This window comes from Bos grunniens, chromosome 10, assembly GCF_055505025.1.
Source record: "Bos grunniens cultivar Pamir isolate PY7600 chromosome 10, Bosgru_T2T1.0, whole genome shotgun sequence".
Classification (NCBI taxonomy): Eukaryota; Metazoa; Chordata; class Mammalia; order Artiodactyla; family Bovidae; genus Bos; species Bos grunniens.
Window position 1 is genome coordinate 71,686,229 of NC_141174.1, and position 27,959 is coordinate 71,714,187.

Genomic DNA, 27,959 nt, shown 5'->3' on the forward strand with positions numbered 1-27,959 from the left:
ATCCTGTTGGTTTTCCTGTTTTGTTTTGTTTTCATTTTCAGGAAAACAAACATTTTTTGTGTGTGTAAATAATTGCTGTTTTATTTCCACATGTCCATTCCATATCCCTTTATTTTTTTCCAGCTTTATTGAGATGTAATTGACATATAACACTGTATAAGTTTAAGGTGTACAGCATGATTTGATATCTTTATATGTTGTGAAATGATCATGGTGGTAGGGTTAGTAACACCTATATCACCTTATATAATTACTATATTTTTCTGTAGTGAAAACATTTAAGATCTACTCTCTTAGCAATACATTACTGTTATATTACAACTCAAACTTTTAAATGAAAGTTTTGCGCTCCCTGTAACTTTTGTTTCTATTTCTTGACTAGGACCTCTAGTATAGCATTTAATAGAAGCATTATGTTTCTAGGTTTTTTTTTATTGTAAAAGAAGTTCCTTATGATTTCTTAGTTTGCTGAGTTGGTTGATGTATGTGTGTTTAAATCATGAAGGGGTCTTGGATTTTGTCACAGACTTTTCTGGATCTATTGAAATTGTAGGATTTTTTTTCCTGTAATATGTTAACATGGTTATATGCAAGTTTTTTAATGTTCTGTCAGGTTTTGGTCACCCTGTTATACTATTCTCATGACTTGGAAAGCATTCTTTTTCTATCCTTGAAAAGAATTGTTTGGTGCTATTTTTTCTTTAGATATTTGAAATTATTTATCTGTAAAGATATTTGGGCCCATTTTCCTTGTGGAAAGATTGTAAATTCAATATTCTGTTTCTTTAAAAGATATCAAACTTGAAGTTTTCTCATTTTATCTTTTGTCCATTTTGGCAATATGTTTTTCAAGGGAATTATTCATCTAATTTTTCAAATATATTGATAAGTTGTTCATCATATGCTTGAATAATCTTTGTAATGTCTATACCTCAAAAGGAATACCCTATTTTTCTTTCTTATTAAAGCTATTTGTACTTTTCCCCCTTTACAATAAAACCTATATTTCAGATGATTATTACTTGTATTCATCTTCCAAAAAATCTTTTTAAAAAATTTCTTCATTAATGCATGCTTTTTTTTTAAACAAAATATTTTGGTTATTTTGACATTGACATTTTGCTACCGATTATAATTATGGTCAAAGAATATGCTCTATATAATTTGAATATTTTGTATTGGTATATGTTCTGTTTACTCCTGAAAATAAAGTGTATCTTATAAGCTATTGGATATAGGATTCTATATCTATCAATTAGAACAAATCTTGGTATTCAAAATTTGTATTTATTTTCTCCTTTCATGTTCTATCACTTATTGAGAGAGATGTTTTAAAATTTCCTATTAAGATTGTGGATTGTTTTTTCTTATCAGTTTTTGCTTTTTAAGTCTATGTTCAGTTCAGTTCAGTCGCTCAGTTGTGTCTGACTCTTCGCAACCCCATGAATCACAGCACGCCAGGCCTCCCTGTCCATCACCAACTCCTGGAGTTCACCCAAACCCACGTCCATCGAGTCAGTGATGCCATCCAGCCATCTCATCCTCTGTCGTCCCCTTCTCCTCCTGCCCCCAATCCCTCCCAGCATCAGAGTCTTTTCCAGTGAGTCAACTCTTCACATGAGGTGGCCAAAGTAAATATAGAATTATTATATCATCCTAGATTATCTAGGACCCCTCATTATTAAATGCTCCTTTTGTACTATATCTTGTCTTAAATTCTACTTAGAATGATACTAAATTGTGTAGTTATACCAACTTTCCAAAAGAAAATGTTTGGTAATTTTTTTTATCCTTTTAACTTTTCTCTATGTTAAAATTTAAGGTATGTTTCTTGTGATTAGCGTATTGTTAACTTGCAGTCTGACAGAATTTGGTTTTCCAGTGTAATGTTTAGTATTTACATGAAAGGCGATTAGTAATATTTGTGAATTGAATTTGATTATCTAACTATACTTTTCATTTTGTCCTGTTTTAATTAAATCCCGTAGCAACTTGTAAATATGTAATACATTGTTAACTTGAATCACCATAGTGTACATTATATCCCCGTGACTTATTTTACAACAGGAAGTTTATACCTTTTGATCTCCTTTACTCATTTCACCAACTCTACACTCTGTCCCCTCAAACCACCAATGTGTTCTGTTTCTATGAGTTTTCTTTTCAAAACTGACATAAAATTAAGATCATATGGCATATGTCCTTCTCTGACTTAATTTTACATACCATACTCTCAAGTTCATCCATGTTGTCACAGTTGTCAACTCTTCCTTCTTTTTATGGCCAAATAATATTCCACTACATGCATATGCCACACTTGCTTTATCTATTTATTCATTGACAGGCTTTAGGTTATTTCCATACATTGGCTATTGTAAATAATTCTATAGCAAACACAGGCGAGCATAAGGCTTTTTGAGTAAGTGTTTTTCATTTTCCTTGAATAAGCATCCAGGAGTGGAATTGCTAGATTATGTTGTTGTTGTTCGGTTACTAAGTCATGTCCAAATCTCGGCAACTCTGTGAACTGCAGCATTCCAGTCTTCCCTATCTTACTATCTCCCAGAGTTTCCTCAAATCCATGTCCGTTGAGTTGGTGATGCTATCAAACCATCTTACCCTCTGCCACTCTCTTCTCCTTTTGCCTTCAATATTTCCCAGCATCAAGGTCTTTTGCATTGAGTTGGCCACTGAGGTGGCCAAAGCATTGGAGCTTCAGCTTCAGCAGCAGTCCTTCCTATGAATATTCAAGGCTGATTTCCTTTAGGATTGACTGGTTTGATCTCTTGCAGTGCAAGGGACTCTCGAATCTTCTCCAGGACCACAGTTCAAAAGCATCAATTCTCCAGCCCTCAGCCTTTTTATAGTCCAACTCTCACATCCATACATGACTACTGGAAAAGTCATAGCTGTTACTATACAGACCTTTATTGGCAAAGTGATATCTCTGCCTTTTAATATGCTGTTTATGTTTGTCATAGATTTCCTTCTAAGAAGCAAGCTTATCTTTTAATTTCATGGCTGCAATCACCATCCATGGTGATTTTGGAGCCCAGGAAAAGAAAATCTGTCACTACTTCTACTTTTTCTCCTTCTATTTGCCATGATCTTAGTTTTTTTTTTTTTTTTCCTTTTATTGAGTTTCAAGCCAGCTTTTTCACGCTTATCAAGAGGCTCTTTAGTTTCTCTTCACTTTCTGCCATAAGAGTGATATTGTCTGCATGTCTGAGGTTGTTGATCTATTTATTCATTGACAGGCTTTAGGTTATTTCCATACATTGGCTATTGTAAATAATTCTACTGTAAATATTTCTCCTGGTAATCTTGATTCCAGCTTGTGATTCATCCATCCCAGCATTTTGCATGATGTATTCTGCATATAAGTTAAATAAACAGGGTGAGAATATACAGCCTTGTTGTACTCTTCTCATTTTTGAACCAGTTGGTTGTTCCATGTAAGGTTCTAACTGTTGCTTCTTGACCTGCATGCAGGTTTCTCAGAAGATATATAAGGTGGTCTGGTATTCCCATCTCTTAGTTTTCCACAGTTGTGATCCACAAAGTCAAATGCTTTCACATAATCAATGAAGCAGGAATTCCCTTGCTTTCTTATGATCCAACAGATGTTGCCAATTTGATCTCTGGTTCCTCTGCCTTTTCTAAAACCCAGCCTGTACATCTGGAAGTTCTTGATTCACATACAGCTGAAGCCAAGCTTGGAGGATTTTGAGCATAACTTTGCTGGTATGTGAAATGAATGGAATTGTATGGTAGTTTGAACATTTTTTGACACCACTCTTCTTTGGGATTGGAATGAAACCTGACCTTTTCCAGCCCTATAGCCACTGCTGAGTTTTCCAAATTTGCTGACATATTGAATGGAACACTTTAACAGCATCATCCTTCAGGATTTGAAATAGCTCAGCTAGAATTCTATCACCTCCACTAGCTTTCTTTGTAGTAATGCTTCCTAAGGCCCACTGACTTCACAGTCCAGGATGTCTGGCTCTAGGTGACTGACCACACCATTTTGAATACCTCAGTCATTAATACCTATTAGGTATACTTCTGTTGGATTATATGGTAGTTTTACTTTTTAATTTTTTGAGGAACATCCAACTGTTTTCCACTGTGGCTGCAACAACTTACAGTCCCACAAACAGTGCATAATGGTTTCCTTTTCTTGCCAACACGTGGTTCAGTTCAGTTCAGTTGCTCAGTTGTGTCTGACTTCTTGCGACACCATAAACAGCAGCACGCCAGGCCTCCCTGCCCTTCACCAACTCCTGGAGTCTAACCAAACTCATGTCCATTGAGTCAGTGATGCCATCTAACCATCTCATCTCCTGTTGTCCCCTTCTCCTCCTGCTGTCAATCTTTCCCAACATCAGGGTCTTTTCAAATGAGTCAGCTCTTCACATCAGGTGGCCAAAGTATTGGAGTTTCAGCTTCAGCATCAGTCCTTCCAACGAACAGTCAGGACTGATTTTCTTTAGGATGGACTGGATGGATCTCCTTGCAGTCCAAGGGACTCTCAAGAGTCTTCTCCAACACCACAGTTCAAAAGCGTCAATTATTCAGTGATCAGCTTTCTTTATAGTCCAACTTTCGCATCAATACATGACTGCTGGTAAAATCATAGCCTTGACTAAACAGACCTTTGTTGACAAAATAATGTCTCTGCTTTTTAACATGCTGTCTAGGTTGATCATAACTTTCCTGCCAAGGAGTAAGCGTCTTTTAATTTCTTGGCTGCAGTCACCATCTGTAGTGATTTTGGAGCCCCCCAAAATAAAGTCAGCCACTGTATCCACTGTTTCCCCATCTATTTGTCATGAAGTGATAGGACAGGATGCCATGATCTTAGTTTTCTGAGTGTTGAGCTTTAAGCCAACTTTTTCACTCCCTCTTTCACTTTCATCAAGAGGGTCTTTAGTTCTTCCTGACTTTCTGCCATGAAATATTGTGTTAATTTCTAACATACAGCAAAACAATTCAGTTATTCATTTCAGTTCAGTCGCTCAGTCATGTCTGACTCTTTTGACTCCCTTGGACTGCAGCACACCAGGCCTCCTCATCCATCACCAACTCCCGAAGTTTACTCAAACTCATGTCCATTGAGTCAGTGTTGCCATCCAGCCATCTCATCCTCTGTCATCCCCTTCTCCTCCTGCCTTCAGTCTTTCCCAGCATCGGGTCTTTTCAAAGGAGTCAGTTCCTCACATCAGGTGGCCAAAGAATTGGAGTTTCACATTCAACATCAGTCCTTCCAATGAACACTCAGGACTGATCTTTAGGATAGACTGGTTGAATCTCCTTGCAGTCCAAGGGACTCTCAAGAGTCTTCTCCAATACCACAGTTCAAAAGCATCAATTCTTCGGTTCTCAGCTTTCTTTATAGTTCAACTCTTACATCCATACATGACTGCTAGTAAAACCATAGCCTTGACTATCTGGACCTTTGGTGGCAAAGTAATGTTTCTGCTTTTTAATATGCTGTCTATGTTGATCATAACTTTCCTTCCAAGGAGTAAGTGTCTTTTAACTTCATGGCTGCAATCACCATCTGCAGTAAATTTGGAGACCCCCAAAATACAGTCAGCCAGTGTTTCCCCATCTATTTGCCATGAAGTGATGGGACCGGATGCCATGATCTTAATTTTCTGAATGCTGAGTTTTAAGCCAACTTTTTCACTCTACTCTTTCACTTTCATCAAGAGGCTCTTTAGTGCTTCTTCACTTTCTGCCATGACGGTGGTGTCATCTGCATATCTGAGGTTATTGATATTTCTCCAGGCAATCTTGATTCCAGCTTGTGCTTCCTCCAGCCTAGTGTTTCTCATGATATACTCTGCATATAAGTTAAATAAGCAGGGTGACAATATATAGCCTTGACATACTCCTTTTCCTATTTGGAACCCGTCTGTTGTTCCACGTCCAGTTCTAACTGTTGCTTCCTGACCTGCATATATGTTTCTCAAGAGGCAGGTCAGGTGGTCTCGTATTCCCATCTCTTTCAGAATTTTCCACAGTTTATTGTGGTCCACACAGTCAAAGGCTTTGGCATAGTCAATAAAGCAGAAGTAGATGTTTTTCTGGAACTCTCTTGCTTTTTCGATGATCCGACAGATGTTGGCAATTTGGTCTCTGGTTCCTCTGCCTTTTCTAAATCCAGCTTGAACATCTGAAAGTTCATGGTTCACATACTCTTGAAGCCTGGATTGAAGAATTTTGGCAATTTCTTTGCTAGTGTGTGAGATGAGTGCAATTGTGCGGTAGTTTGAACATTCTTTGGCATTGCCTTTCTTTAGGATTGGAATGAAAACTGACCTTTTCCAGTCTGCTGAGTTTTCCAGATTTGCTGGTATATTGAGTGCAGCCCTTGAACAGCATCATCTTTTAGAATTTGAAATAGCTCAACTGGAATTCCATCACCTCCACTAGGTTTGTTCATAGTGATACTTCCTAAGGCCCACTTGACTTCACATTCCATACATTCTTTTTCATATTCTTTTCCATTATGGTTTATCACAGGATATTAAGCATAGCTCCATATGCTATACAGTAGGAGCTTCTTGTTTATCCGTTCTGTATATAATAGTTTGTGTCTGCTACCCAAACTCCCATACCTTCCCTCCTCCACCCCTCTCCCCCTTGGCAACTACCAGTTGATTCTCTATGAGTCTGTTTCTATTTTGTAGATAAATTCATTTGTCATATTTTAGATTCCAAATATAAGTGGTATCATATGGTATTTGTCTTTTTCTGACATATTTCACTTGGTTTGATAATCTCTAGGTCCATCCAAGTTGCTGCAAATGACATTATTTTTTTTAATGGCTGAGTAGTAATATTGTACCTGTGTGTGTGTGTGTATAACCACATCTATTTTTATCCATTCCTCAGTTGATAAACATTTATATTGTTTCTATGTCTTGGTTATTGTAAACAGTGCTGCTATGAATGTGAAAAGTGAAAGTGTTAGTCACTAAATTGTGTCTGACTCTTTGCAACTCCATGGATTATAACCCACCAGATTCCTCTGTCCATGGAATTTTCCACGCAAGAATACTGGAATGGGTAGCCATTCTCTTATCCAGGGGACCTTCCTGACCCAAGGATCAAACCCAGGTCTCCTGCATTGCAGGCAGATTCTTTACTCTCTGAACCACCAGGGAAGTGCATGTATCTTTTCAAATTCGAGTTTCCTCCAGATACAGCTGGAAGTGAGATTGCTGGGTCATATGACAACTCTATTTGTATTTTTATAAAAAAGTAAGGAACATCCATACTTTTTTCTATACTGGCTGCACCAATTTTCCTTCCCACTAGTGCTTGGGTTCTCTTTTCCCCATAACCTCTCCAACATTTGCTTTTTGTACACTTTTAATGATGGCCATTCTGTCCACTGTTAGGTGTTACTTCATTGTTTTGAATTTCTGCCCACTTTTTAAATTTTTTTCTTAGTATTCAGTTCTGTTACATATTTTGCATAGTAACCGTTTATCAGATATATGATTTGCAAATATTTTCAGCCATTCAGGAGTTTCCCTTTTCATTGTTGATAGTTCCTTTTGCTGTGCAAGTTTTTAGTTTGTTATAGTCCTACTTGTTTAGTTTGTGTTTTTTGCCTTTTGGTGTCAAATTCATGAAATCATTCTCAAGATCAATGTCAAGAAGATTACCACCTATTTTTCTTCTAGGAATTTTATGGTTTCAGGTATTAAATTCAAATCTTTGAAGCATTTTGTATTGATTTTTGTGTAATGATATAAGATAATGGTCTAGTTTTATTCCTTTGTACATGGTTTTCCAATTTTCCAAACACCATTTATTGAAGATACTCTCCGTTTCTCCCACTATATATTCCTGGCTGATTTTAACAATATTAAACCTTCAATCCATGAACTCAGAATATCTTCCCATTTTTTCCCCTATAATTTCCTCTTAAATTTTTGTGCAGATCTTACACCTCCTTGGCTAAATTATTCTTATATATTCATGATTTTTGATGCAATTTAATTTCTTTCTGATAATTCATTTTTAGTATATAGACATAACACAGATTTCCATATATTGCTTTTATATCCTATGAATTTAATGTGTTGATTAGTTCTAACAGTTATTTTGGTGAAGTCTTCAGGGTTTTGAATATATATCATGTCATTTGAAAAATCAACAGTTTCACTTCTTCCTTTCCAACTTGGATGCTTTTTTTTTTCTCCCTAGCCTAATTGCTCTAGCTAGTACTTCCAACATTAAGTCAAATGGAAGTGGTGAGAGTTGGCATCCTTGTCTTGATTCTAATTTTAGAGGACACCTTTTTAGCTTTTCATAGTTGAGTATGATGTTAGCTGGGGGCTTATCATATATGGGCTTTATTATGTTGAGTTACATTCCCTCCATACACACTTTGTTGAGAGGTTTTATCATAAATGGATGTTGAACTTAGTTGCTTTTTCTGCATCTATGGAGATGACCATGTAATTTTTATCCTTCATTTTGTTAATGGGGGTAAGTAACATTGATTAATTCATGGATGTTGAACCATTCTTTCATCCTTGGGATAAATCCCACTTGATTATGGTGTATGATCTTTTAAATGTATTATTGAATTGATTTGCTAATAGTTGTTGAGGATTTTTTTCCCCCCTATACTTCACAGGGGTATTAGCCTATAATTTGTGTGTGTGTGTTTCATCCTTGTCTGGTTTTGTATGAGGGTAATCTAGTCTTGTAAAATGAGGTTGAAAGTGTTCTTTTCCTCTTGTTTGGAAGAGTTTGAAGAGACTCTCTATTAATTGTTTGAATTCTACTGAACATTTAACCAGTGAAGTCATCTGGTCCTGAGCTTTCATTTGCTGGGAAGTTTTTTTTTTTAATTTGATTAAATCTTCTTGCTAGTAATCAGTCAGTTCATATTTTTTCTTTCTTGATGACTCAGTCTTGCCAGGTTGTATGCATCTAGAAATTTAGCTATTTCTTGTAGATTGTCCAACTTGTTGATGTATAATTATTTATTCTCTCTCATCCTTTGTATTTCTGTGGTTTTGGTGTAATATATCCTTTCATTTCTGATTCTGAGTCCTTTATTTTGTTTAGTGAGTCTAGTTAATGGTGTCAATTTTGATGCTCATTTCAAAGAAACAGCTCTTAGTTTCATTGATCTTTTTAATGTCTTTTCAATCTCTATTTACTTCCATTCTGATCTTTATTTCCTTCCTTCTATTAACCTTGCACTTAATTTGTTCTTGTTTCACTAGTTCTTGAGCCATTAAGTTATGTTATTTGAGATGTCTCTTATTTCTTAATGAAGGCATTTATCACTATGAACTTCCCTCTTAGAATTGCTTTTTTTTGAATCCCATATGTTTTGGTATGTTGTATTTTTATTTTTATTCATCTTAAGGTATTTCTTGGTTTGTCTTTTAATTCTTTGACCCAGTGGTTATCAGTGAATTTTAATCTCCACATATTTGTATATTTTCCAGTTTTCACCTCATAACTTATTTCTAGTTTCATACTATTATGGTTGGGAAAAGAGGCCTGATATAATTTCAATCTTCTTAAATTTATTAAGGCATAATTTATGGTCTTAAATATGATCTACCTTAAGAACTGTTCCATGTGCATTTGAAAAGAATGCATTCTATTGCTTTGGGATGAAATGGTCTATATATGTAAATAAACATATATTTACATATATAGAGAAAAGTTAAAAACTTAAGTTATTCAATTCTTACCATCTGTTTCTTACCACTTATTCAACAAATCCTTGATTATTTTTCTCAATTCTTAAGCCTGACTTTTTTTAGAATGTTTGACACTGCTTACCATCTATTTCTTGAATATTCCTCTTCATAAACTACTGCAAAAATGAACTAATCCACTGTCGTTCTCACAATCCTGATTCTTCATATTTTTTTCAAATTTCTCTTCCCACATACAATGTACCTAATTGATTTTTCCACTTTCCATTTTCTTTCTATATTGTCTTAGTAATCTCATTTATTCTAATTGCAGCAATTATTTGTAAAACTACATTATAATTTTCTGTTGCCTGCTGGATATTCTCTTATAACAGATATCTGAACTTCCAACCTTAATTGTCCAAAGAATTATCATCATTCTCACTACTAAATTCTAAAGCAAAACACCTGTAGTTTTTCACAGTTCTGTCACTGTTAATCAAGGACAACATTCTCATAATTATCCAAGTTTGAAATTTTTGATTGCACTAACTTTCAGCATGACAGTGTTCAAACTAAATTACTAACTTAATGTTCTAACTCTAAACTCTGATGAATTCGTCTTGAATTCATTGTCTGTTTACCATACCTATAAATTCATTTTTTCACCTAAACTTGGACTATTGAATAGGCCCCTAAATGACCTCCTTGCTTTCAGTTTTTCCCTTTTCCAGCTATCCATCAAGTCACTTCTATAGTAACCATCTGGTCATTCTGCCCTATTGCTTAGGGGAAAACAAACAAACAAACAATTAGAGGAAGAAAAAATGCTTTTATACTGCCTAGAGACCAAAGCCTGCAATTTCTCACCTGCTTTACTGATCCATCTTTTCTTTAGTCCTCATTTTCTCATTCTTTAATCTATTTTTTAATGTGTATCTTGTACTATTATACATATACTTCAAGTTCTGACTAGGAAAATTTAATCCGTATTTTCTGAATGTGACCTGAGATCTTGCACCTTTGATGATTTTGTTTGTAGCAGTAGTACAGAGTTGAATGAGTTTTAACCACTTTCTTAACCATGTCCTCTGGCCAGTTAGTCACCTGAAGTTTTCTAACCCAATGTAATCACTCACGTTTTCAAACCCAAGTGAGAATACGGAACTGGCACTGAAAAGATAATTTCAAGACAAGTCTCTATCACTGAAGCTCCTAACAACCACATGTTGCTGCTAAGTCTGTCCTGTGTAGAAATATTAAAACAACCACTCTGTTGAAACCTTCCCATCCTATTAAATCTAAACTCAAATTTTAACATATCCATTCCTTTTTTTCTTTTGTGTGTTAAGTTGGAAGAATTTCTCCTGGCACTTATTTTAGCATTTTCTTTAACTTCTCTAATGAGCTATTTTCTGTACAGTGTTATTTGCTTTTATGTACCTACCTTACCCCTGCTTAGTCATAGACAAGATGAGGAGAGGGTTTATAGTATGCATTTCTGTATACTTCATATTATCCATAACAGGCATTCATATATTTGAACTATTTGTGTCTGCTTAACTAACTGTTTATAATAGTTTGAATACAGCCAGATTCTCCCCCCTTTTAATTGGGTCCATTTATGTGGCATTTCGGAGAAGGCAATGGCACCCCACTCCAGTGTTCTTGCCTGGAGAATCCCATGGATGGAGGAGCCTGGTGGCTGCCGTCTATGGGGTTGCACAGAGTCGGACACGACTGAAGCGACTTAGCAGCAGCAGCAGCATGTGGCATTTGCTCTGACATCAGAGGTCTATATTTTTATATGACAACAGATGCCATACCTGTTGTTTGACCTATTTTCTATTGGTCAAGTTTTATTTTCCTTTAAAATTAATTTCTGCTTCCTTTAATATTTTTGTGGATAAATATATATACATACACATTTATATGAATATACCTGAATAAACATATATCTCTATATACATTTAAGTTACAACTGCTAGGACTTCTTCGGATGATACATTTCTTTAATCTGTGACAATGACTTGTGTTTTAACTTTTTACATCCTGTCAGTATCTTGCTCAATACCAGACATCAGATCAGATCAGATCAGTCGTTCAGTCATGTCCGACTCTTTGCGACCCCATGAATCGCAGCAGGCCATAGCGCTAAGTAAATGTCCAATGCCTGAATGTTTAGTAAATTGATTTTTTTTGAAGACTCAAAATATGGAGCATTGATTTGTATATTTGCATATTAATTATGCAAGACTTTTTTTGTCTTTCTGTGGTAACTAAAAATGCAACTGCTTTTCACTTAATTAAATGTGACTTTCAAGTCATATATAAGGCAGGAGAAAAAAATTTAAACGTTTTTGGGAGGGAGACAACATTTCTCCTCAAACTGAGGAGTCTGGAGTTATTCTGAAACTGGCAAACATCTGCATCTTCCACATCTGGGGCAGCATCTGTTCTGTGTTGATAGAAGAAAAAAAGACAAGAAAATTGGGGTAAACACCACAGCACAATATCAAATTTTACAGATCAAATATATTTACTTACTGTTGATGAAGTGGCCAAGAAGTGGTGTGAGGCCCATACTAACATGCTTGATAATTGCATTTCTCAACTCCCTTTAGAAAGCGCCATACTCTACGCCTGGGAATAACAGGCTTTTGCATAACAGCACAGGGGCCTATAAATAAGAAACTCATTAAGCTACCTGTAGCAGGCCTCTACCCCAACCCTGCACTGGCTTGGGGAGCTTAATGAGGTGATAATGAGGAGAAAATGGTTTAGCTCCTTTTGGCCTGGTTTGCGATGGGTAGGGAAATCCCAGTCTTCAGTGAAACAGCCACCATAGAGCCCAATTCATCATTCAGGGTCAGTCTATACCAGAAAAATAATTTGCTTCTAGGCCCTGAAGTTATTTGGCTTCCCTGTCTATGGAAACAAAGCAAGCTATTCATTCACAGTTGAAGGGACTGTCCGAATAACACCAATAAAGGATGTTAAACTAGCTGGTCATTAGCATTTGAAGGGAATGGCCAAATAACACCAACAAAGGGTGTTAAACCAATCCACATTGGGGTGGGTGGAGCACTGTGCAATTCTAAGTGGATTAATGCCAGCATTATTTTCTCACTATGAGTCCAGCCTCCCAAGATTTCATATTCATTCATGGCTGGACCAATCTCGCCCCTTCTTTTTCCCTATAAAGGAACTAAAGCAGTGCATTGGGATTGAAAATATAACATTTAGCATATTGGAAATGAGACAGAGATCAGATCACCAAACTGTTGGTCATCCAGGCCACAGTGCCAAATTCAGTAGATATTGTATGGCAGTCCCAAAGAGGGGTTCAAAAAAATAGATGATCAGTTTCATTTGATTTAAGCTTTTCTCAGTTATGTTAAAAGCCGCTGTTGATAATCCTCAAAGAAAAAAGAAAGGTGGATTCATAATCTCAAGAGGAAAGTATCTCAGTGTTCCAAATTCTCTATCTTGTGTCCCTTAGGGAAGGACATTCAATCTCTAATTGAAAGCAGCCCAGAAAATTCAGGAAAATCATATAGCCGATTAATGTCAAGGTGTCGTCACGCTGTAGGTGCTACTACTACTCTACCTGGTGGAAATGGGAAGATAATACACATATGCTACAGAGCTCAGTAATTTTACTTATGTTATTTGTTCTTAAAATGTTCTTGTGGGTTATACAGCAAGAGCCTCATTTAGTGGATAAGAGCATGTCAGCTAAGAAATTAAATAGCTTATCTTGCCTAAAATAACTAGTAAGTGCTAGAGCCAAAATTTGCACACAGAGACCACTGTTGGCAGTAATAGCACAAAATTGGGGCCCAGAGAGCCTAAAGACCTCAGCTGATAGGGCTAGTGGTAATTCAGATATAACTTTCAAGTAGAGGGTTTCAAGGAAATTATGGCCTATTAGACATGAATTTATCTTAACCCTTTACCAAATCAACAACAAAGGATAAAAATTATTTCCAGCTAATGGGAGAGAAAAAGATAGCATTTGACAAAGCAAAACATTATAAAGTTGAACTCTTATTATCCACTAGGGAGGAGGAAAGACAAGGTCAGTGAGAAGCAAGTCAATTCATGCTGCAAAATGGGGTTGGGTGTGTAGGAGTTTGGGAGTAGGTGGAGGCAACAGAGTTGTGAGCCAAGATACAAGACAAGGCCAAAACAAGGAGACTGATTTAGAAACTGTTCAGCTCCCTGACCCTCTCCCATCCCCAGGTTAGAAAGCTTAGCAAATGTCCCCTGCTGCAACCTTCATCTCCACAATTTGTGGTCTATTGGTCAGACTGATTCATAATGTCTACTTATAACCTTGAAACTCAGCAGGACCCCAAACTTCATTTTCCTCTTAAAACTAATTTCCCTTCTGAAATTTAACATTTTAGTGAATTTTACCAGCATTATTCTATTGGGATATTTTATTTGTAGTAGATTTTGTGATATACTGATATGAATCCTTGATTACGTATTCTCCCAGTTTGTGGTTTATCTTTTCATGTTTGTATTTTAATAAGCAAATTTAAAATCAAAGTATATTTATCAAGATTTTTTAGTTAGCATCTGTGTGTATTTTTCTGAAGAGAAAACTTTTGTAATTCTGACTCTTTAAAGATATTTCCTCAAGTTTATTCTAAAACTATAAAGTTTTGAATTGAACATTTAATTCTAATCTACTTGGAGCTTCTTTTCTTATATTTTACTGTGTAAGCCTATATGCTGCTATTTCTCTATGGATTAACAATTGTCACAGCACCATTTAATAGAGTTGCTCATTTCCCCATGATCTGTAAAATCACCTTTGTGGTACATCATGTTTCCACAGATGCATATATCTGTTTATGGTTGTTCTTCTCTCACATTTATCTATTCCTGCACTAGTACCATACTGCCCTAATTGCCAGAGCTTTATGGTGTCAGGCAGAGTCAGCTCTCATCATTTCTTCAGGAGGAGTTTCCCTTTCTTCAGTCTTAGTCCTTTCCTGCATATTTTAGTATCTGTTTGTCACTATCCTATTAAAAAATATCTGTTGGGATTATGATCAAAATCATATACTTTTTAGTAATTTTGAGTTTTTATAAACCATGAATATGGTACTCGCCTTTACTATTTTTTTTGGCTTTTGTTTAATCAATGAAGCAGAAGTAGATGTTTTTCTGGAATTCTCTTGCTTTCTCTATGATCTGGAGAATGATGGCAATTTGATCACTGATTCCTCTGCTTCTCTTATTTTTTTTTTCCCTTGGAGGATAATTGCTTTACAATATTGTGCTGGCCTCTGCCATACGTAAACATGAATCGGCCACAGATATATATATATGTCCTCTCCTTCCTAGACCCCTTTCCCATCCCCTCCCCTCCAGAGTTGGGTTGAGCTCCCTGTGGCACACAGCGAATTCCCACTTGCTATCTACTTTACATATGGTAATGTGTGTTTCCATGTTACTATCTCACTTTTTCCCACCCACTTCTTCCCGCACTGTGTCCATTAGTCTGTTCTCTATGTCTGCATCTCCATTGCTGCCCTGCATGTAGGTTCATCAGTACCATCTTTCTAGATTCCATACACATGCATTAATAACAATATGTGTCTCTTTCTGACTTGCTCCACTTTGTATAATAGGCTCTAGGTTCATCCACCTTATTAGGACAGACTCTTTTTATAGTTGAGTAATATCCCATTGCACATATATACCACAATTTCTGTATCCCTTCATTTGTCAATGAACATCTAGGTTGCTTCTGTGCCCTATGCTATGCTAAGTCACTTCAGTCGCGTCCGACTCTGTGCGACCCCATAGATGGCAGCCCACCAGGCTCCCCCGTCCCTGGGATTCTCCAGGCAAGAACACTGGAGTGGGTTGCCATTTCCTTCTCCAATGCATGAAAGTGAAGTCGCTCAGTCATGTCCAACTCTCAGCGACCCCATGGACTGCAGCCTACCAGGCTCCTCTGTCCATGGGATTTTCCAGGCAAGAGTACTGGAGTGGGGTGCCATTGCCTTCTCCCTTCTGTGCCCTAGATGTTGTAAAAAATGCTGCAATGAACACTGGGGCACATATATCTCTTTCAATTATGATTTTCTCAGGGTTTATGCCCAGTAGTGGGATTGTTGGGTCATATGCTAGTTCTATTCCTAGTTTTCTAAGGCATTTCCATACTGTTCTCCATAGCGGCTGTATCTTATTTACATTCCCACCAGTACCCTTTATTATTGAGATTTTCTATCTGTGTGTATTTTTCATAAAAGTCATCCATTTTTAAGACTTCTAGTTACCATCTGTTTTTTGTTGTACTTTGTAACTATTCTACTTTTTGCTACTGTGTACAAACTTACTGAGTTTTTATATAATCTTATCTAGCAACCTTACTAATCCATCTAATCTTCCAAAAATTGTTTTGTTTTGTACATCCTCTATAGTTGTCTATATTGAGAAACTTTTAAATCAGATGTTTATTGACTGTTCTGTTTCTTCTTTTCCAAACCTTGTAATTTTTTTCCACCTCTTATTATGTGGGCCAGAAACTCTAGGACAATGTTCGTAAAAATCAATGTTAGTGTTTATCCATCCTCATAGTAAGTTACGATTATGTTTCACCATTAAGGTATTATTTGCCTAGTTTGCTAAAAGATTTTATTAAAATATTAATATTGATTTTCATAAGCTTCATTTTACCAACTAATAAAATCATTTTTTCAGAATCAATCCCCAGACAAGATGGCAAAGTAGAAGGACTTGAGTTCATCCTCTCATGCAAAATCACAATTAACTGAACAACTGAGCAACTATTGACAGAAAACCTACTGAAAGACAATACTTCCAAAGACAAGCCACAAGATGGTAGAAAGGACACATTTACGATACAGTCAAATCCCATAGATACCAAATGGGTGTCTCACAAACTGGAAAGTAATTTTATCACAGAGGTTCTCCTACAGGAGTGAGAGCTCTGAGCCCTATGTCAGGATCCCCCAGTGTGTGGGTTTGGCATCAGGGAGAGGGGCCTCCAGAGCATTTGACTTTGAAGGCCACTGGAGCTTGATCTCAGTAACTCCTCAGGACTGGGGGAAACAGAAATGCCACTCTTGGATGGTGAGTATAAGATCTGAAGCAGCTACTTCATGCGAACCTGGGAAAAACCTACCTTCTGGTCTTGGAGGTTGTCCTGGGGAGGTGAGGGTGGCTGTGGCTCACTGCAGGGACAAGTACACTGGAGGTAGAGGTTCTGGGAAGTTCTCATTAGTGTGAGCCGTCCTGAAAACTGCCATTTTCACATTGCACCAACACCTGGCCCCAGCCAACAGCCCAAATGTTCTAGTGCTGTGAAACCTCAGGCAAAACAACCAACAGGGTGGGAACACCCGCCCCCCACCAGCAAGCAGACAGACTGCTGCAAGTACTTCTGAGCCCACAGCCATCTCTAAACACAGTCCTGACCACCAGGGGGCAGGCACAAGAAGCAAGAAGAACGATAATCTTGAGCCTATTCAGGGCCACAGACACAGAAAGTTAGAAAAAATGAGTTGGCAGTGAAGTGTGTTCCAGATGAAGGAACAACATAAAACCCCAGAAGAACAACTGAGTGAAGTGGATGGAGACAGGCAATCTACCTGAAAAATAATTCACACAAATGATACTAAGGATGAGCTAATTCAGAAAAACAATGAAGATAAAGACCAAGAAGATACAAGAAATATTTAAAAAGAGAAGATTTAAAGAACAGAGATGAACTGTACAATAACTGAAATGAAAAATAAACTAGAAGGAACCAATAGCAGAATAACTGAGGCAGAAGAACAAATAAGTAAGCTGAAAACAGAATGGTAGACATCATTGCCACAGAACAAAGAAAAAAGACACAGTAATCAAAGCATTACAGTTACTGGCACAAAACAGAAATATAGGTCAATGAAACTATATAGAAAGCCTAGAAATAAACCCATACACCTATGGTCAATTTATGACAAAGGCGGCAAGAATATATGATGGAGAAAAGACAATGTCTTCAGTAAATGGTGCTGGGAAAACTGGACAGCTACATGTAAAAGAATGAAATTAGAACATTCTCTAATACTGTATGCAAAAATTAACTCAAAATGTATTAAAGTCCAAAATGTAAGACTGGATATTATAAGATGGAGGAAAACAGGCAGAACTCTCTGACATAAATGTTGGCCATATCTTTTTGGTTCCACTTCCTAGAACAATGAAAATATAAACAAAAATAAACAGATGGGACCTAACTAAACTTAAAAGCTTTGCACAGCAAAGGAAATAAACAAAATGAAAAGACATCCCACAGAATGGAAGAAAATGCAAATAAAGCAACTGACAAAGGATTAATCTCCAAACTACGTAAACAGCTCAGGCAGCTCAATATCAAAATAAAAGCCCAATTAAAAAATGGGCAGAAGACCTAAATAGACATTTCCCCCAATAAGGCATGCTGTGCTTACTAAGTCGCTTCAGTTCTGTCCGATTCTTTGTGACCCCATGGACTGTAGCCCACCAGGTTCCTCTATCTATAGAATTCAGATGGCCAGAAAGCACATAAAAATACATTCAACATTGCTAATTATTAGAAAATGCAAATAAAAACTACAGTGAGGTATCACCTCACTGGTCAGAATGGCCATCAAAACGTGAACACTGTAAATGCTAGAGAGAATGTGGATCAAATGGAACCCTCCTACACTGTTGGTGGGAATGTAAATTGGCACATCCACTGTGGAGAACAGTATGGAGATTCCTTAAAAAATTAAAAATATGATCCAGCAGTCCCACTCCTTGGCATATATCTGGAGACAACCATTATTTGAAAAGATGCATGCTCCCCAATTTTCACTGAAGCACTATTTACAATATGTACAACTAAATCACTTTTCTGTACACCTGGCTGCCTCAGTTATTCTGAGCTGCCTAAATATCTATGGATGAATGAATGGATAAAGATGGGATACATATATACCACTTGCATCAAAATGGATGGATCAAGAGATTATCATAGTAAGATAGAGACAATTATATGATATCATGTATATGTGGAATCTAAAAAAAGATACAAATGAACTTATTTACAAAACAGATTCACACTCTTGGAAAACAAACTTATGGTTAACTTATGGTTACCAAAGGGTAGTGATGAGGGGATAAATTAAGAGATTGAGATTAATATATACACTCTTCTAAATATGTAAAATTGATAATCAACATGGACCTACTGTATAGCACAGTGAGCTCTATTTAATGTTCTATAATAACTTATCTGAAAAAGAATAGATTTATGTATGTGTATACTTTGGAGAAGGAAATGGCATCCCACTCCAATATTCTTGCCTGGGAAATCCATGGACAGAGGAGCCCGGTGGGCTACAGTGCGTGGGGTCACAAAAGAGTCAGACAAGACTTAGCAACTAAACAACAGCAACAATATGTATAACTAAATGACTTTTCTATACACCTAAAACTAACAACATTGTAAATCAAATACACCCCAATATAAAATAACCTTTTTCCTTTAATCTGCCTATATGGTAAGTTATAGTTGTAAATTTAATAGCATTAAATCACACTGAAATTCCTGTAATAAATGTAATCACACCTTTTTTTATGTTTTTGTGGAAATTTTCATATAAATCCATGAATGAAACGGGCTTGTGATTTTCCTACTTTGAACTCCCTTTTTTATTTCAGAATTATACTAGTCTTATATTATGATTTATAGTACCTTTTATTTTTATGTCCTCTGAAAAAATTTATATAAGATTGAAATGGTATGTTCCTTGAATGGTAGAATTATCCAGGAAAATCATCTGGTTCTGGTTTTCAAATCTTTTAATGAACATAGAATATGTAGTTTTTCAATGTCTTTTCAAGTCATTTGTAATAAGTTAGATTTTTCTAGAAATGTGTCACTTTTCTAATTTTCAAATTTATTGTTATTAAGAAATTCACAGTTCTCAGTTCCATTTAATCTATTAAATTTAATATTTTCCATTTTATTACTATTTATGCATCATCTCCATTTTTCTATTTTTAAAATCAATTTTACATTAGGTTTTCTTCAAAGAAGCATTTCTTTGTAGATAGTCTTTTGCACTTACTTTTTTAAAAATTTTATTTGTATTATTTCATGGACCTAAGGCATAGTTCCCTTTCTTATCCCAGTACTAATATTAGCATGTACCCCACAGGTAGAATTTACTTTCTTATTGCTTTTATCTTGCTAGTCTTATTTCACTTTCAGATCACTGTTCTTTTTATGTGTTTATTGGTTTCCAGGAAAGGTTTGGTTTCTTACACATGATTTTGGCAATTCATTAAAGCGGAATTGTGCTAGTGTATCCAGAGTGCAGTTAGTGTCTAATAGTGAAGCCCTGGCTAATACCTAGTAACTCTAAGAATCTTCTCCAACTACATGTTGGCAATTTTTACTCACAAAATGAAATGAAAATATAGGTCATTCAAAAGCCTGGAATGTTGTCCTATATTTTCACCTATTCAGAATACTCAACTCTTTATGGTTCCCCAGTTGCATGCCAAGGAAAGATAGAATAAGAAACAGAACTAGTAATCTAAAAAAAGGTTTGCTTTAGATAAGTGTGCTTAATTTCAGGCTCACACAATTTCTGGTGTACGTAATTATGTATATTGAGTTAAAAGATCTCCCTCTCTGGCTCTTAGTAAAAAGCAAGTAAATAGAATAGATAATGTCAAATTTTCTTGACTATATATAACGGTGATTGGACTAGATGTGCTCTAAGATGCCTGAACTGAACTGAAGATGCCCTTCAGTTCTAAAAAATATTCCTGTGTCTAAAACAATAAGTGTTTCCTGTTAATTATGTACCAGTGAATAATTGAGAGTTAAGTAAACATTGTATTTTTCATCTATTAACAGAGTAGTAACTTCTAAAGTATCTTTTCACCCTGTAGTCCTTACAATCAATCTAATGTTGCCTTCAAGTAACTAATCATTGTAGCTGTATTTACCTGTTTTTTATGAATTGAGATCTAGTGCAGTCTTTGTTAGTAAATGCAGATGGGTAATCCATCCCTAAAATCAAAGTAATCAAAGTTCAAGTATGTGCCCTTGGAACAGGACTCCAGGGACAGAGCAACAGCTTGTCTCACAGCCCAGAACCAGAGAGTTCAAAACATTAAAAAAAAAACAGGTTTATTAAACTTAGGCAAATTTGACCCAGTGATATTTATGAACTAAGAAATCAGGAAGAAGAAACCGAGTTTGTAAGAAAATATGAGTGGCTTTGAGAACAATGGTCATGTTCTGTGAAAACAAGTACTGAAAGAATATTTATTAAAAATACAGGTAGTATGTATATGTGAAAGTGAAAGTGTTAGTCAGTCAGTCATGTCTGACTTTCTGTGACCCAGTGGACTGTAGTGCACCAGACTCTTCTGTCCATGGGATTCTCCAGGCAAGAATACTGGAGTGGGTAGCCACTCTCTTCTCCAGGAGATCTTCCTGACCCAGAGATCGAATGAAGTTCTCCTGCATTGCTGGTTCTTTTACTGTCTGAGCTACCAGGGAAGCCCACATGAATTCACACACACACAAATGAAATAAACTTTTAAGAATATACCATTACTTCCTCTGTAAAAGTCCTCAAAAATGAGACTTTATTTTACTCAGAATAGTTTGGATTTAACTCAAGTACTGAAATACAAGAGTCCTTAATGATCTTTGTGGGGTCTCAAATATAGTCAAAGATCTATAAATAAAACTTTAGAAAATACAATTTGAAAATGTTCATTCCTGACATCAGATTCATAGGAAACCTGTACATGTAACCACTATTGGCTTTAATTGTTACATAATAATATAATGTAAAAATAATAAATATTACTATGCAGAATGGAGATAATCACATAGGCAATAATTTCACTTTATAAAAGTTAGTTAAAAGGATTCAAGATTGATAGACTTGTATGAATCATACTACTGTAAAGTATAAAATTTAACATATATTTTTCAATTTGAAAGGTTGACATTTGAAATATATGTGAAGGAATGACTAGGCAGCATAAGGAATTTAATTAGATAACTCAATAAGTCAAAATCAATCTCTGCCACTAATTTTTTGGAAGTAAATTAACTTAGTGTCTTTTTACTTTTTCAGGGTTGAAATTCCTGCTTATTCTCTAGTTTTCAAGTCTAAAAGATGAAAAATAATGTGTAATTCATCTTATGGTATTAATGGATAAAACAGAAGCCTCTACATAGTCCTTTTAAGCAGCAGCTCATTCAAAAATGGATTGGAATGTTCTCTCACTCTCAGAATGTTCTTGTATATCAGTTTTCTTATGAGAAGTGAATATTGAGTAACAGCAGCATTGTTTGTCAATATCTTCATGTGCTTGTTAGCGATACATCCTTGCACACATTGTTTCAGACAAAAAATTAGTATTTTGCATTAGAAATGGATAATTAGGCAATAAGATACAAAAGCGAGTGTGGTTATCATGAGATAAACACACACATGGGGTGTCATGAGGCACAGCCAAGTGTCTGTAATCCCTCTAGGGTATGATTATCTCGTGATAACCACACACCCTGGAGTTGCCTTATTGCTATTATAAAATATCTTTATTATAGGAAGAAATGTGCATTTTTGTGCAGAAAGGAGATGGAGCTGGCAATTTAGAATGCTGAACAGCAGTTTCAGCTGAGCTATGTGGTTTACATAGATTAATCTATCCCATTGGAATGTTTCCCCAGCCAAAAAAAAAAACGTTCCCTAAATTCAAGCAGTCATAATCTGTAGTGATGTGCAGGTATTTGGAGCATTTGAGAAATTCCCTGCCTTGTCTTTAAGTTGTAGGTTTGATGGCTGCATTAGGTGAATGCTGAGATGCACAGTGACAAGAGAATCTACAGTGTTCTGAGAACCCAAATAGTGGTTCAGGGAACTGTCAGAATTCTGGACCAGAGTTTTATCTGGTTTCTTGATCTGAATAAATGGCTTAAATTTCTTGAGGAAACAGCATCTGATAACAGAAACATTGGTAAGAGAGAGAAATCACTGGGGTGGAAACATGAAGACTGAAATGAACTCAAAATTGTGAGAAGAAAGTTAATGAATGTCCCATAAGACATTACAAACTTGAGGTCAATAGCCTAAAGAAACCTAGGGCTTTAAGCCTAAAGAAAGTCAAGGGAAAGAATGTTAGACATCAATAAATACCTGCATTATAATCATACGGACTGGATTCATTCTCTATGGCTCCAGAGACAGAATTAACTTAAAAAATCATAGGGAATTTCATTTTCCCATAAGAACCCACTTCTAAAATTTGAGTGGTTATAAAATATACCTGTTTTTCCTTAAAAAAAAAAAAAAAAAAAAACTCTGCAAAGGCTGAGTGTTATATTGAGAGATTGCTCCATTAGAGATTTCTCATATCTTAAAAATTGATTCTATAATAAAAAAAAAGTTATGGATATATATAAATAAATTTGAGAAGATTCAACATCACCTAATATGTAAGAACTGAAAAGAGATTGAATCTAAAGTATTTCTTAGATATTTTCTGTTAGGAATAGAAATAGCTAGTTCTTATATGTATCATGAATTTTTAGGTATACTAAATATATTAAAATAGGATTCAATTGTATTGAGATACCCTTGTGTATAAGTATAGAGGATTGGTTACATATATCCTATTTGATTTAAAAGTTACAGCTCACTTTTCTATGAATTTGATTGTTAACCTAATATTCTAAAACTGTGTTGAAATCAGGATGGGCAGTAAACATTTCAATAAATTTCTATTGTTCAATTGTGAGGTAAAATCAGCAATGGGCCAATCTGTAAATTGTGTGTAAAATAAAAATCAATATTTATATTCTTGTTCAGGCAACCAAATCCTTGGGAAAAAATTCAGAGAATTTAGCCCAGTTTTGGTACTTTTACAGTACTAATCAAAATGTGTCAACTCTAATATAAGACTGTTGCTTAATATGGGATATAAAGTTGATGTAATTGATTTGATTGAATTTATTTAGAAACCTAAGAAAATATGTCACATTTTAAAAAAATGAAGCAAAGCCAATAATTGGTTTAAGTGTAAAAATAAATTGTATCTAGAGCTCTCCTACCCAGCCATGGTGATGCTTTATTGGTTTCTGCATTTCACTAACTGATATGCTTTCATGTAAAATCAATACCTCACAATCTAATATATTTTGCATCATCATGGTATGGGTTCTATGGGTTAAACTACATTTTTGATGCAGAACTCCAGATCTTTATTTTACAATGAAACTTGCCATCGGGAAAATTTAAAGGGACACCGTTTGTTTTCTAAATATGCAACAGCATCTTTCACGTAAATGACAATTGTTTCAACGGAACGCTATCATTTCTAGTCTAAATCCTCATCTTTTAATTTAGCCCTAGGCCATACCTTTCAAAGAAACTGCCATCCATGAAATATCAGATGCTCCAACAGGGCCAGACTTGTGTACCTCCCTAGAAGAGCTGTGTGAAAATTTCACACCTACACTGAAACTGCCAAAATATGCTTCTTCACTCTTTTCAGTACCAGTGGGAAAACATATACTTCTTCCCTTTGGGCAGTTTTGACAGTTTTAATACAAGTGAAAAGCAGGTTTTGCCAGCATCAAAAAGGGAAAAGGGAGAAATCTTGAAATTATAATGTGAGAACATCAGAGTGTTAGCGGGAGGTGAAGGGGAGAGGAGAGTGAAAATCTAATACTTAGTCTTATCCAAGGCTGACCACATGATCAGCAATGTTCAATGTTTGCTGGGAAGAATCACAGCAAGTGAAAGATGCTAAATATTCTAAGGGCAAGGCTCCTCGGTCCCTGGGATTTTCCAGGAAACAACACTGGAGTGGGTTGCCATTTCCTTCTCTAGGGGATCTTCCTGACCCAGAGATCAAACCTGGGTCTCCCACATTGCAGGCAAACTCTTAACCTTCTGGGCCACCAGGGAAGTTGGTAAAGCCAATACTAAGTAAAAATAATGGCAATAAGACTTGAGCCTCCTGCAGCATTTTTGCTCAGAGTTTGATCCTAAATAAAGCCAATTAGTTCTAACAATCTATTCCACACTGCCCAAGCTTACTTTCCCCAACTCTGGCCCCCTCCCTGTGTACTGTCAAGATTTAGAAATCTTCCTTGGCTTTAAGGAGAGAAATAAAAATATAAAAGTCAACTAATATATCCTTGAGCCATCTTTCTGCCCTATGGAAAAATCATTTTCCTTTTCATTTCTTTCTCTTGAAATTTTTGGGGAAGCCTGTACCTGTATAAAAGAAAGAAGCTTTTTTGCTGAAAGGTTTTTAAATAGAAAATTGTCATTTACAATGAGCACTTTCCTCAATCACTGCAATCCCAAAACACTCAAAAGGCTTGGAGAAAAAAAAATAATAGGTCTAGAAAATTCATATAGATGTAGCTGAGGGAATTCAGCCAAGCAGAGAATTCTTCTGGACCCATGGATTCCTATAGTGTTTTCACACTCTTTAGTCATGCTTTAAAACAACTGAATACACAACATAAATATCAAGTCAGTGGAAAATCAAATGTGCTGAACCATTTTGCTTCCACCCAAACTCATCTGTTAGAGTACTGTACTTTTAGAACACGTGGAATGAATTTTAACTTGACTCTTATGTGGAAGTCTGCACTACATATAGTTCAAAGCATTTACATAAAGACGCCTCTCTTGTCACTTTGAAGATAGGGTTACTGTGGACCGAGAGACAGAAATTGACATTTTATAAATATATGAAGAGGGGAAGTAGCTCTTGTTTGGCTTTTTTAACAATTTTAGAAAGGGGATGGTTTTGAGTCCTATATTTGTAATTTAGAGAAAAACTGCTGGTTAATATATTTGAGGAATGCATTTACCCTTTGGGTTATTTTGTACATTGTCCATTAAATAATGAAAATAGTCATGAGTAAATGCTATTCTTTTAACTTTTCGGTACCCAATTACTATAGACTGTTGAATTTGTGAAACTAAACACCTAGGCATAAGATAAGCAGAAACTATATTATATGTCAACATTGCTGCAGGGAGGTAGACAGAGGTGTAAATTTGTCTTACTGTTTTTATAGTAAATAAAAACAAACAAACAGGACTTTTCCAATGACATCACAGTAACTTTTTACTGTTATTCATAGCTGAGAGTCGACTTTCTCTCCCAGGGATTCCTTCTAATCAACAACCATCTTCCAACATGGTGGTTCTGGGAATTAGAGCTGAGACCAGATCAATTCCTGGGTCAGGAAGATCCCCTGGAGAAGGGAATGGCAACTCACTCCAGTATTCTTGCCTGGCAGGCTACAGTCCATGAGGTCGCAAAGAGATGGATATGACTGAGCGACTAACATTTACAGTGCCTAGTCGTTTCCTCTACTACTTTCTTCTCCTGAGGCAGGACCTCCAGGTGGCCCCTGCCCCATGACTGCTAATGCCAACTCCAGCCCAGCAATCTAGTCCTGAAGCCGTTTATGCTGCCGCAGTACCACTGAGGCAGGTGTTACCATTGGAACTACCTCTCAATAGTGCCTCATCTCGAGACCCTGGAAGGTTGCCTCCAACTAACTCTGCATTGCTCTTTCTGAACTGACTTTGGGTGAAAAGTGTTATTTCTTGTTAAAAACTTTTTAGCTGTCTCTTTCCCGAGGACTCAGATATATGTGCAAATGGCCTTCCCCATGCAATCCTCAGCCCTGCTCCTCTTCTTCAACAATGGAAGGAACACTATGGGACAAAGTTCTTACCTTTGGTTTCCTCTTAGGATTTGTTTGTTTGTTTGTTTTTCTCCAGATTCCTCCCCTGCTCATCCTGACTCCCAAACAAGAAAACATACCCCAAATACACTGATAGTTGGGCCAAATTGTGACAGACACTACTAATTTTCTTCCAGTGTCCATTTGCCCCTTTTCATTTTAGTTATAGAACCTCCCCATCATCCCTGGGTCTCAGCATGGCGTGTAGCAAGTCAGCTAGACACCATATTTCCAAGTCTGCCTTAAGGTAACATGTAACTTAATGACTATGTGCTTGTAGTAGGTTTGTCAAGAAACGGTCTTTTGAGGTTTCGACCTTAAACACTGCCCTAATGCATTCTTTCTTTCTCCTGACTAGGAGATAGCAAGAGCAGGATAAGCTGCCTTGGGTCAGCTGAGGATGACAGGGTGAATCCAGCAGCCTGAGCACTACATTTCCTGTGGAGAAAGGGAAGCTTCCAGCTCCGGACTGTTTAGCTCTGAGTTGTAACGCAAAAGAGCAATAGATTTCTAATTCGTTTGTTCCACTCAACTGCTGAGTCTCTTTATTACAGCATTCTGATCTGTATTTGAACCAATATACTAGGGTTGAAAGAGAAAGGGGATATTCTACATGTATTTTATCATATATAAGAAAGTGCAGTAAATTAGTGAACTCAATCAGCTTTCTTTGATATTTTGGAAGTAGGTTTAAGGAACAATAATTCCACAATTACATCTTGGAAATGGTAGTAAAAGATAACTGGATACCTTTTAACATGAAGACAAATATAGCTTGCAAAAAATTGAACCACTACCTCAAGATGAAAAATGAAACTATATAAAACTGTATATGTAAGAATTTTGTGGGCCATAAAGTATTAGCTACATAATAATTATTAATGATTAATAATTTAAATTATTTTTACTGATATAATCATTATTACTTGTGTTCTAGCCAGTTCAGAGACCTAAACAGAACATATTTCTACTAGCATTTAAACTGTACTTTAAAAATATCATAAAGTGTTTCATAAATATGTTTCAATCATTGCATTCATTCATTCATTCAGCATATATTTGTGGACCACAAATATAACAGACAACCACTGTAACAGTGACCCTACAAAAACTCAAGTTTCATATATGTTTGAATTCAGATAAATACTCACACAACATCCTAAAATGTTTCTAATGAGAAAATTTCCAGTTGCATATTTGATTTGTGTTTATGAATATAGAATATATGCGTATAGAAAACTATACAGGACAAATGAGGATAAGGCTCAAACGAGTTGGTTAGTGGAATTATTATTTTTTAATTGTAAGGAAACAGTAACAAAGTGAATGACTGGTTTAAAGAAGAATTGAATGAGATAAGGGTATTCCTATGGAATTGCATAAGATAGGAAACTCACGTTTTTTCCTACTTAAAATTTGTGGGAAGCATTTTTTAATGTTGCATACCTTTGTATGTG

General features: G+C 36.0%; 2 long non-coding RNA genes across 10 annotated transcripts in view; one reads left to right on the forward strand and one right to left on the reverse strand.

The window, feature by feature from the left end:
• LOC147364803 (uncharacterized) overlaps positions 1-27,034 on the forward strand; it is a 120,839-nt gene extending 93,805 nt beyond the window's left edge. For 2 of the 8 annotated variants that reach the window (XR_015134998.1, XR_015134997.1), the window contains one exon: positions 16,416-19,384. This is a non-coding gene — a long non-coding RNA (uncharacterized LOC147364803). Of the gene's footprint in view, positions 1-1,389; positions 1,414-1,453; positions 1,921-13,191; positions 14,584-16,415; positions 19,385-21,856; positions 22,068-26,860 lie in introns of those variants that run through there. The other 6 variants (XR_015135003.1, XR_015135008.1, XR_015134996.1 and 3 more) reach the window with 6 other exon arrangements.
• The window catches only part of LOC147364805 (uncharacterized), a 131,121-nt gene continuing 114,842 nt past the window's right edge, over positions 11,681-27,959 (reverse strand). For both annotated transcript variants that reach the window (XR_015135018.1, XR_015135009.1), the window contains one exon: positions 11,681-12,147. This is a non-coding gene — a long non-coding RNA (uncharacterized LOC147364805). The remainder of the gene's footprint in view (positions 12,148-27,959) is intronic.